Source organism: Aulostomus chinensis, chromosome 13, assembly GCF_037954235.1.
Source record: "Aulostomus chinensis isolate RoL2024-O1b breed Wild chromosome 13, RoL_Achi_v1.0, whole genome shotgun sequence".
Classification (NCBI taxonomy): domain Eukaryota; kingdom Metazoa; phylum Chordata; class Actinopteri; order Syngnathiformes; family Aulostomidae; genus Aulostomus; species Aulostomus chinensis.
In genome coordinates this window covers 25,342,412-25,355,007 of record NC_141332.1, presented here as the reverse complement: position 1 = coordinate 25,355,007, position 12,596 = coordinate 25,342,412, and the positions used below count along the sequence as shown (strand labels likewise).

The following is a 12,596-nucleotide window of genomic DNA, read 5'->3' as shown; positions in this document are numbered from 1 at the left end:
ATGCGTATTTCCGACAGAAGATAGGAGTTGCGCTGGGCCATTAATTCATCTCCCTGTGAAAAATGGAGCCAGATCTTGAGGAATTACTCCCAGTCGGGCAACTTGTAACGATTCTTTCACGCTAGCTAGCATCATCCATGTTGCAGGCTGTCCGGAGATGAAGGCAAAGTTTGGGATTATTTGGGAAGAAGCTGGTCGGTCACATGAGATAAAGATTCACAAATCCGAAGGAGCAGTTTCCATCTCCCATTTCGTACATTTACTCTTTTCAAACAGGGGGGAAAAAAAACTTAATGGGGAGAAAAAATCTGAGGGTTTTTCAAATTTTGCAATTTCCATCAAGCTCTTCTGAGGTGATGCTTCAAAACACACATCAAAAAAACCATCAGTGGAAACACAACCAGAGTGCAGATCTATTTTCCTGAGGGGTGGTTCAGCAAGGACCTCACGATGCCACTGGATACGCATCAGGATGCGTGGCCACATTAGGATTTCATCACCACGTGTAGCGATACGATAGACAGCCTTCCAGTTTCCCCTTGAAAACACATGCAAACCTCATTAAAAGGACGTTCAAACGCAAAAAGGATTTCTAAAATATTTAATTCCTGCGCCGTAACCTGCCTTATACTCTCTAAAATTGTGGAGAACAACTCTAAAACTGAGGTAACAATATAAATTCTCCTCACTTTGAAGAAAATAAAGAGGGTCTGGGGTTCACTCCGGGACCCCATCCCACAGAGTAAAGACTTCAGAGGATGATGATTTCTTTCAGTGTGAAAAGTGTACGTGGAGGCAGATTTCGAAAGAGCCAAGTCGGGGTTTCATGTATCGTGTTGTTGCTGTACAGCCTCCCTGCCTCCCCCCTCTCTCTCGCTCTCTCTCTCTCTCTCTCCCTCTCCACAGGCATCTGCATGCAGGCTGCAGCCCTCAGTGTAAGTGAAGCCCCACCAGCAGAAGCCCCCTGGAGGAGATAGAGATATAATGTAATATCGGATCTTCCTCCGTGTAATACTATGAGAATGGAGTGTCCGGGGAGGGAGACTTCATTACTGTCTGTCTGTCAAACGAAGGGCAGCCAAGTTTAGACAGTTTGATGAATCATTTTTCTCTTGGCTGCTTTTTGCATTTCGACGTTTTTTCCATTTCGGACAACGACACGTCAGTGCCAACAGTGCCAAGCTGCACAACCTTTAGAAAAATGAGAAAAAGATTGGATGATTTGTGCAAACAGTTAAGGCTCTGTTTAAGGCTGACAGCATGTAGGGTGTTTAAGAAGATATGTGTCTGGGCACATTCATAACCATCCATACACACACACACACACACACACACACACACACACACACACACACACACACACAAGCCGCCGCACGCGAATCCCAGTGTTTGAGAAGGAAGACCATGAAGTCCAATCTGAGAACAGTACTTTGGTAAATTACACCTTCACATCTAAACACAAAAGAGCCTGATGAGATTAGGCCACTTCATTCATTTGACGAGTGAAATCACAGAGCGGGCAACGAGAGAGCGTATAAAAAGAGTCAAAATAGCGCACTGTCATTGTAATCGAAACCAGAGTTCTGGAACTTTCTTCTGCAGCTTACACCAACTTAAGACATAACTTGAGTCTGACAACAGAGCCAGGTACCAGAGTCACGTTGACATCGCTGCCCAGAAACTCCACCAGCTGTTTTCAATTAAACAGGACAAACTGGAGAGGAGAGAGAGGAAAGCTGCGTTCACCGAAAATGGCTATTTCAAGTCAGTGTGGAGTATCTTTAGGGCAGCTGGCCTGACCAACCCCAACAGCCGCAGTCACGCATAGTCACATCAGGTCTTTAAAGGGACCTGCCAACATTTTGGGGGATGTTTTCATTGTTCATGCTCCCCAGAGTCCGACTCTGAGGTGCGTTTGGTAAATGATCCATTTCATGTCTTTAGTGTAGGTATGCTAGCATTTTCCATCCACTCTTATTCATTGTGCTCAGCTAACTAGTGATGAGCCAGTGCAGTTGGGAGCTGTTTTCTGGTCTGGCTCAGGGGAAAATGCTAAATAAGTGTATTGGCATGTTGGTTAGCATATTCACAAATATGGCGATGTCAGGGCCGATGTCATGATTCATCCCACAGTCGTGGAATCCTCCAGGAATGGTGATGCCATCCCCCCCAGAAAATTGATGGTCAGTTAGCGTTGCCTTTCTACACTCTCATCTCTTATCTTAAACCCGACCTGCTGGGAAGGTAGGGCGTGCAGCAGTTTCCATGACGATGTACCCCACTGAATTCCGAATCTGAAGCACCTTCGTGACACTGAAAAGCCGGGGTTAAACCTGAAGTTACCTCGCTAACCCGCAAATCTTCCTTCCTATTACAGGCCCCAGCTGTTCTAAATTTGTGTAAACACAGTGGTTTCGTTGCTATTGAGTGCCAGCCTTTGTTAGCTGCCATGCAGAGCCACATACCGCCCAAGATAGAACTGTTTGAATGCAAACAGTGCATCTAGTGCGGATAGGAAATGATATATGAAAAAAAACGCTCCAGGATTTAAGCTCTGGAAACACAGAGCATCTTCGTGCACATCGAGCCGACCAAGAATCTCCCTGAATGAGATAATAATCCTCCAAAGTGAGGCTCATGCTCAGCAGTTATTGTCTTGGTGACCACAAGCTATTTTCCCGAGACGTTCTGCTGCATGCTGAAAACGACCACAAGCTTCCAGCAAAACAACCCGTGGAAGGATGATGGCCGTTACACAAATCAGAGCCAACCTCACTACACAAACACACCTGATGAAAGGCACCTGCCGAGAAAAGCTTTAAAAGACAGTTAACATACATCAAAATAACATCAACTTTCGAATTTTTTTCGTAGTACATCATGATACACTTTCAACTTTGGAAGATTTGGAGATACCACATTTAAAGGGTAATTGGATGCAGATGCAAATTAGTTGTATGCAAAAACACAACAAACACCGAGCAAGAATATCATTTCTGTAAACATGACCTTTATTTTTCTACTTTAAAACATACTGGTCGGAGTCCGCCCTTCCTTTCCTGCTGCTCGGGCTGCAAACTGCAAACCCAGCTAAAAGCTCCTTCATGCTTCCTTTGCGTACGATAATAAATGCGTCTTCTTCAATCGTTACCTTTTCCCTATTGCCATGACACACTCAGCACATCCACTAGGGGGCAGTTCTGAGTCAAAAGTCCTCTGCTATTCAATCTCCTCCCAGCCATTTGTAATCCAGGCGGTGAGGTAAAATCATAGGCTTCTCAAAAGTTGTGCTGTTTTTTTCCAATGTCTTCTTTGTTGTCACTGTAATTTTTTCAGGACACGTGCACAAATATGGCTGAAATTAACGCAGAGCGCAGACAGGAGGATCCAGCAGAATCTGTAGAGTAGAGCATAAAGGAATCAATTTTCATTTCATTATTATATACTTTTATTCCGGACGCAAGAGCATGTTTGATTGTCAACTGACAGAGTAGAATTAAATCTTGACTGAACATAGAGTCCAATCGAATCTCTTCAACATAGCTGTAGCTGGGGACCTGAGCCATTTACATCCAGTAAAATATTCAAATCTAAGACTTTTCTGTTTGCATTTGAATGTTCCTGTTGATCCTCGGATCAATTTATGTACCGATGAGGTGAACTGGTCGTGTTGGCCAAACTTGGTGGAAGGGTGTAAGACAAACCAAGGAAGAACCTATTGCATAGTGAAAAATAGCATTTTTTTAAAATTGAGTTTGGCGGAGGTTTGCGCTCACCCAGCATCCTCTGGTTACACTTGAAATTGAGCCTAATAAGTTTGAATCTTTGGGATCTTCTCTAAGAATTGAAATAAAGCTCTGAGGGTTTGTAATGGCAAAACATTCAGAACAACTATAATATGAGGAAAAACCATGAGATCACATGTGATGGGTCAGTGGATTTGTAGGGTCAAAGACAATGAATGTCAACAAACTGTCAAATGAAGAGCATGAACAGAATTACAGCTTACACTCTCTCTTGCATGACTTTAACAACTTGGAGAGACACGGAGCGTCAGAAAAGCAGCCCAGTCACCAGAATAAAATGTTGGCATTGTGCAGCGGTACAAACCACAGATACGTATAATCTCAATTCGTCTCAACCAAAAATATGCTTCATAACAACATTTCTGACAAAGGCCGTAATGTGATGACGTCTCTATGCAGCGAGAAAGCTGGAATTAGGAAGCCTATCGGGGTGGCGGGTGGGTCACGCAACCGCTGTTCGAGTCCTGTCACGTCCCGTTTCCAACGGCGAATTTCACAACTTTAGCCTAAGACACAATGTTTTGCTAACCCTAGCCGAGTGTTTTTTGGGCCTAACCCTAATTACAGCTCAACCATCGTGCTGACACATGATAAACCATCATTATTTTTAAAGTGTAAATTTCATTTCAACGGCCTGCGTTGTCGACATTGATATATCTAAAAATGTTGATATGAAATGCGTTTTCGGTTCAGACATGATATAACGTGCAACGCCAACATTACATTCTAGCAACTGGGCTGAGAAAAGTCAGGAAAAAGCTGAAATATTTCAATTGAAACCAGCTGTAAATTGACTGTGGCTTGGCTTATTTGTTTGATTTGCACAGCACAGAGAAGCAAGAAAAAGAACAGCATTTTGCAACCTTAAAAAGAAGAAACAGACATCACAACAACACAACAGAGAAACCTAAAAACTTACAAATGCTAAATCACGATGTGGCTAACCTCTAAATAAAGCAAGAGTATCCATTGCACACTGAGCAGGAGCTACAGTGGATCTCCTGATGGAAAACTCATAAAATAAGAGTGGCGATAACAATAACACGAGCTCCTGCGCTCTGGTGCCAGTCTATCTTTGCTTGTCTCCTGCCTCTGACACTAAAGCCCTACTCCAGCCTCCCCTCCCAGCTACGACCTCAGTGCTCTCCTCCTCCTTTCCTCCCTGCATCTCCCATCTTGCTCTTAAATTATCAGTGCAAGCTGTGGGAGATACCCCTCCCTTCTCAGGTCACTCGTCTTAGTCTTACCACAGTCTGGGGAGGTTTGAGGTGTGCGCACACGTATATTTCTACGTGAGAACACCTCTCTCTTCTCCTCTGATATCCCTGGAGGTTCCATAAGGGAGGCGACTGCATTAAATGTCACTTTGGAAGTGCAGTTGATGGACAGCTAGGGGAGGTGAGATGTGCAAAAAAGCAGAAGTGAGCTCTTTTTCCTTCTTTTTTTTGGAGATAAAAAGCAGAGAGACAGGTCAATAAGGCACCACAGTGAAGTCTGAGCTCTGAAAACAATGGAAATTTGCAGTGTGTATTTCTGCATGTGGATGTGCTGGAGTGTTTGTTGATGCTAGAGAGCTTGGTAAGTCACGTGTAAGAACAAATCATTCCATAGCTGGGATCTGTTATTACCGCAGAGAATATGTGCCAAAATCAACTCTCCTCTCTCCCTCTTTCTCTCTATCCCCCCCCCCCCCCAAGTTTTACAAGTGAAAGTAGTGGAACTTTTTTTTTCTCCAAAGCTGGACTGACTTGGGTATATTTTATGGCCTCCTCACAGTCAGCACAGTGCAGAGAAAAGTGATGAGGAATTCTCTGGGATGTAGTCATACACTTCTCCAGCAAAGATTTATTTCCCTCTGCAACACTTGTGTGAACAAAATGCACGACACCAAATCACAGCCCTACCTGGTCATTCCCACTTCTAATCAACCTTGCTGTGGTTGACTGACTAGAAAGCTCGGAAACTTTCTTTCTGATGGACCTTTCTGATTGCACTTGAAGAAATCTCCCCATCCTGTTACGGCTCCCTTTTGATCACGCCGGACTCTGCCGACCATGAGAGATTGATACTATTTCAGTCGCACATTTGGTCCGTGCATGTGTGCATAAGACAGACGACTGACCTCCCCCAAATGATGCGTGACAATCACAGAAGAAGAAAAATGTATCTCTCGTGTCAAAATAAACCCGATGATGCAAAACTCCGCGGAGCATGCACAGCTCAGGCCACACTCATTTGTTATTCTAACCCGAGTTCTTTCATTGACTTTGCATGAGGCATAAAGGGGGGGGGGGATTAAAAATTTAAAAAAAGGTTGCCTCCAGCTCAGTGCTGCGCTGGAAGAGTTTGCTGTTAATATTCATTTATATTCCCTTTATAAACATAATTTATCAGCAAAAATTGGGTATGAAATTAACTGTTGTTTCAACCTGTGGAGGAGCAGCGTTACCACACCACGACAGGACAGCACCACGAAGGAAACAATGCTTTCATGATCCTACATCCAAACAGTGTATTTTGCCCTCAAAGGGCACATACTGTACTGTAAATAGGTGTCTTAAATACAAAAAGACATTTTTTCCACATCAAATTACTTTTTTGTGACTCTGGAATGCAGAGAGAGACAGCCACGTATACTGTATGTAGCTTCAAGCTAACAATGATGGGCCGCAAAAACTGTCTCAAAAGGACAATTTAGAAACTCCCCAACGCATCGTCCAGGAGAATCTACGTCTTCTTTATCCAGCACTATGCTGGGTAATCAACGAACACTTTCATAACCCGTTAACCCTCCGTTGGTCCCAAAAATTCTGCTCCGGTGCTCTTTCACGGTAGCGCCGAGCCTGACCAGCTGGCGCATTCAGTTGGGCCAATCATTCGCAGTAGCATCGAATGGGAAGTGATTAAGTTTGTTCATTTTTAACTCGGATCAAAGTGTCTGCTGATTACCGAGTATTTGACTGAACAACGCCGACATGGATTATACAGATGCAATCAAAAGTTTGGAAGTTGCAAGGGTTTTTTTGGACAGTTTTGCTCTTGTTATCTTTCAGTCTCCATCAGCTCCATGCCACATACTCATAGCTGGTTCCTCCTGCATCCTAGAGTCACAAAGAAGAGCTGCGGGAGGGAAAAACGTCTTTGTAAGCTCAAGATATTTATTCCTGAGTACTTAATATAAACATTTTTATCTGAGGAAATGTACCCAAAACTCAAGTGCTCACTGTTTTTCACTGGCTACTGGTACACCTGTGCAGTGTCATTCAAGCCACTAGAGCTCAACGGTGACCGCCCACTTTCTGAACAGCTCCAGTTCCAGAGGGGAATTTCCCTTTTTTTTTATTTTCATTGATGTTTCAGGAAATCCTTGCATAGAGGTTTTCAAGCCAGCAGCGAACACCATCATGTAATGTCATACTGGTAGAAAATTATGTAAACAGCTCTTTAAATGGTCCACTCTGCCACTTGAACAGCTGACCAACCAAAGGAGCTGAGTCTCTTCCAAAAGTCTGGTGGGTTGGTGAAATACTGAAACTGACTGGTGAATTGTTGGATTGGTCATCGCGGCAAACTTGCTGCTTGCCCTAACTTTGTAGAACATGGCACAGCAGAACAATGTGACACCGTTCTGTCCTTTCAGTCCAAGTCGGACAAATTATGAACTGCAACAATTGCAGCGTTCTCTCAAGCAGCATGCCACAGGGTTCTTTTCTTCTTGGTAGAAACACAATATTTTATGGTAGATTTGACAAGGTCTGGTTAGGTTTAGGCACAAAAACCAGTTGGTTAGGGAAATAAAAGCTGCTGCAAACGTCCCCACGTCTCGCTATAAACACCCGGTTTTGTCGCCAAAACAACGACTGCAAAATGTCCCCATGTCTCGCTCCTGAATCATGATTATGTGGCTTCTATATGAATTATATGCAAGTATCCCAATGATTTGATTTGATTATAGCAACATAATTATAATAATCTAAATGACTGTGGCTTAAGCTGTGCTGCCCTTGAGTTTGTGTGAACTTAACTTCAAGTGTGTGCATGTGTGTGTGTGCGTGTGTGTGTCTTTCTGGCACTGTTTGCTTGCACGCATCTATGCATGAGCGAATGTTTATTCTAGTTTTATGGCGATTGTGTCATAAAATGGACAGGCGCTTTGAGACAACCACCATTCCTCAGCGCCGGGTCTCCCACAGGTTCACCCGGAGCGACCACCTACTAGGAGAGCAGATGCCTTACGTCCTCGATGACCATATCAAAAATGCGTGTCCGGCCAGATTACTGCATGAATTACAATCTTGGTTACAGCAGGATTGGACAGTTACCACGAGTGCTTTCTTGCAAGCGCATGAACACACAGAGACACACTCAAAAATTGCAATTAGACCATGAATTACAATACACAGGAATGCAGTTTGTTCTGCTCCATTCTTACTCCAGTTCTTATGAATATCTCCTCTGAGGAAAATAAAAGTTTAATACCAAGCTTGTGCGTGAATCAAATGTAATCGTAGTTTTTTGTCAGTTCAGCTTGATTCAGCAAAGAACACAATGCACCACTTAAGGTGCTATCTGTTGCACCGATTGACCTTTACCTTGAAACCGCAGTCATAAGACACTAAAACACAGAAACCATCATCCGTATCATATTCTCCAGCTGTACCTGACCCTGGTCTTCCTGCCTCTGTGACCCGACTGGCTTTGCAGCTTTTAAATCTCTGCAACAGTTTTTCTCCCTGCATCTTTCCCACATGATTCCAGTCTCTGATGCCCTAATCACATTTCCCTCCATTTTGTTGGAGGTTCAGCATCACCAAAACAGAAAGGGAAAAAGGGACCGAAAGAGAGACAGAAAGGCGACTTTGAAGTTTGCCAATGAGATTTATAAATCAGACACATCCACAACACAAACCAACGGCTTCTTCCCAGACACGAAAACCAGGCAGACACACATAAAAGAGATGTAAAGACACAGGAAGGAGCATCTAAAAGGAACGCGCCAACTTTTGGGGAAGTTCACTTTTTTTGCGCCCCCCCCCCCCCCCCGAGCCAGAAAAGAAGAAGACAAATACTTCTTTTTCCTCTGCCTGTGCATTAAGGAGACCCACAGAAACCAGGTGACCGCTAGTTAGCTTAGCACAATGAATGCTGGTGGATGGGAAGTGTTAGCACAACTCTGTTAAAATCTTAGAAAGTTTAGTCATTGCGATTCCATTTTTAAAAAGTTATGCACAACCCTAACTATATGAATGCAGGCCAAGACTGCTTTGGTTTACAGTGGATTTTACTTCAGATGGGAGTATGCTAACCTGCCCATCCATTACCATTTATTGTGCTAAGCTAACGAATCAGCCTCCAGCTCCCCAATGCACGCACAAAGGAGAGAAGTTCATCTATTTTGTCTGTTTTCCAAAACTGTTTTTAACAAGATTCATCAGCTCAAACCATCTATACCAAGAGAGGTCAGCAGTCATTTCTATATCTTCCTGAGCCATCTGCGTTCCTCCACTGTGGTGTACAAAAGCTCCATCTGCTTCGGAGGGAACAGTTTTCCTTCCCATAATACCTTGCACTGCTGCTTGTGTCTGGCACTTTTAGAAGCCTTCTAAAATGTTTCCATCTCCCCCTCCTCTTCCTTCATTCCCACAACTCCCAATAACACAGTCTGGCATATCCAGCACCCTCCCAAAACACCCCTTTCTCTCCCACCACTGCAGTCAACTCTACTGTATGTCCCACAGTGGCGAGGAAGGCTGGCTGACAGGGGCATCCACACACACTTCAAAATCTGCCAAGCCAAGACGCTGGCACAGACAAAAAAATAACAAAAGCCTCCTGAATTGCAGCCGGGCCAACGCAACACTTTATCTGTGAAGGCAAAACAAAGGAAGCCCTGTTGAACACTGACTGTGTTTACTTTCAAGGGCGAACAATGCCTTTAAGAGGAGGGGGCAAGGACTGATGTGGTACTCGAGGGTCTCTTTAAAAAAAAAAACAGCAATTCCTTTTGATTCAGAGTAAGTTTAAGAAAACAAGTGAAGCAGCAAAGCCTATAGAGTTTGGAGGATTTGAATGCAAGGAGGGGACAGATGTAGGGAAACATTTAAATGATAGGAAACACAGATAGTTGAGGTGGAAATAACAGAGGAGGGAAAATATTTTCATTTTCTTCTCTGGTGTGGTTTTATGGATTTCTTTAAAGGATGTTTGTTGGTGGACTATTCCTCTGAAGCTGCTCATTAGGACCCCCGGCATTGGCTGATTACAGCACCTCCACCGGAATTCGTTTCACGATTGTAAACTGGATTTCTCGTTTTGTTTTTGTTTTTTCAAATGTTGGACAATCAAATCAGCACATGTGAGGTCATCTCCTTGAGCGCCAGGTGACTCTTGGCACTATTTCGCATGCCAAAAAGCACATTTGTTTTTGGAAAAAAAATAATCTAAACAGTGCCACCTCCTTCCCAGTCCTATACATCAGAGGTCTGTTAATTTCCTATGGGAACTTCCTTGATGTCTGTTTGCAGAGCTCCACCTCTCTGTTTATTTTCAGTTCTGTATTGGACTCGAGGAAGTGGAGGATATTTAATTTTGCCATAAATTTTAGATGGACTGCGTGCTGACAAAAACCTGCTAACAGGCTACAAGTGTCAAAACAAGCTACTGCTAGATCAGAAGTGTTTTATGCAGATATTCAGACAGAGGAAACGAGGCGTGACAGTATGATAATGAAATATGAAACAATGGTCGTGTCGACATGGTTTCTGAGTTTGACCTTTCTCTCCTTTTCAGGATGCATCAATATTTTAGATCACCCGAAACAACAGGAACAAACAATAAAAAAAACCTTGTTCATCCTCCATCTGTGCTGCTGCACGAGCCCGTCATGTTATCAAATCTCTTTAAAAAAAAAAAAAAGAAAGAATTCAGGGGTAAATCCTCACAAACACGCAGCAAAAAAAAAACAAACCAAAAAAACCCATCCTTCTCAGTTCTGCGACTCAGTTCTACTACAAACTTTCAAGCACTTTTTCGTCTCATCCCAGTCAGTGCAGGTGTTTTGTCTGATACTGTCACATCGCTGACACGCTTTTACCAAAAGTGGGACCAGCACTTGTAAGCTGCAGCCCATCCAGATGATCTCTGGAGGATTTACTCAGTGTGGTGGCTGGACAGGAAAAGCCTCTCTCCACCTCCAAACAAGAATCTCGCCGGATGTGATGAATCTAAACTCTGAGAGAAATAAAAAACATCCTCCGTAACAGTATGAATGGAGTCTGGAATCCACAACAATGGATGACTCTACAGCCAAGATACCGTTTCTGTGTCCTACCGGCTACAAAGAGAAAGAAAACAGATTTGTGGGTGATGAAGTCACCACATTCCAACATTCAAAACTGCCACAGCTGAAGCAGCTCAATCAAAGTCTGAGAGAAACAGCAATCGCACAGAGCTGGGACGTACATGCGGCCCGAAAATGACTGAACTTAACAGTCGCTGACAATGAAACTTCCGAAGATGCCGGCGAGGTCAAGAAAAACACCCCGGAGCACAGCAGGCCCAGCAGGCGCCTCAGTCGTTCCAGATCACTTGTGTTGATAAAGCATGTACAGCCAAATTCTCTTGATTTGGGTGTTTCCAAAACATCACACATGGTGCATAGCAGGAGGAAAAAGAAGCCAGCGTTCTTCCCCTCATGCATCCAATCAATGGGGAAAATGGGAAATGGAGAATGTGACAGGGTCACAACCCCAGGGATGAAAATAATCCCCCAGTTGCTACCGGGTATCTGGTGTATAAACACTGCACTGGGAAAACATTAGTCTAAGTCTGAAGGTTTACACTATTGTACCACACGATGTTTTGAGGTTCCATTGACAGAGTGGAGATACAAACAATGTGACCTTTCTAAGGTTTGAAAAATACAGATATAAAAGACTCCCCACTGCATCACAAAGGAGGCCAGATTTCCGAACGTGGAAGGAGAATTGCTCCCAAGTTATTAAATCTCACGCTTCTTAAAGAGGAGCAATTGACTACACAGCCAGGTATGTTAAAGTCATCTCGCCATAGGGTGAGAAAGTTCAAGCTCAGAATGAAACCAATATAGCATTTAAGTTCTGGGAATGAAGCACTGAAGCAGTATATTCTCTCATTAGCCCGACAGTAGAGAATGCAGGAAAGGAGTTCGCCATCTTCCCTGAAGGCGAAGTGATTTGATATTCTGGCCACAGCAAAAACCTTTAAGTTGACATGGTTTTGCCAAGTAATCTGTGATTCCAATAATATCTGAGTTTGTCTCCAAGTAAGTGATAGTTGTATTGGATTGTACCATATTCAGTGGTTGAAAAGGCATCAACAACAAGGCGCCAAGCAAATCATAAAATAACTTCACATCAGACATCACCACAGAGAAGAACACGTGTCGTCAAACTTGTAAGAACACGGCATTTCAAGTCCTGGTTCGAATTTTCAAATCATATGTAGGATCACATTTGTTTTCCATTTGACTAGCAGCCGGGGTTCAGCCACCCAAAAACACTTGAGAGAGCTGAAAAAGGTGCATCACATAACTCGATAGACGGCTTAAGTTTCACTCTCTCTGCCCTCAGCATCCTTTCACAGAGGCTTAAGAGGTCACCCAATTTTAATGGTCACTTATTGCCTGCGGAGCGGTTCTCGCTGGTATAATGGTAACCATGGACCACCCCGGTGCCAAAACAGCCTCAGGCTCAAAGGGCTCAAAGGAATATTGGCACTAATGACGCATACCTGCACTATGAGTTGCTCTCT

The 12,596-nt window shown here is 43.6% G+C and overlaps 1 protein-coding gene across 3 annotated transcripts in view; it reads right to left on the bottom strand.

Annotated features, from left to right (window-relative positions):
- Positions 1-12,596, bottom strand: part of fat4 (FAT atypical cadherin 4) — a 115,209-nt gene that overhangs the window by 96,541 nt on the left and 6,072 nt on the right. The gene's annotated exons all lie outside the window — the stretch shown is intronic.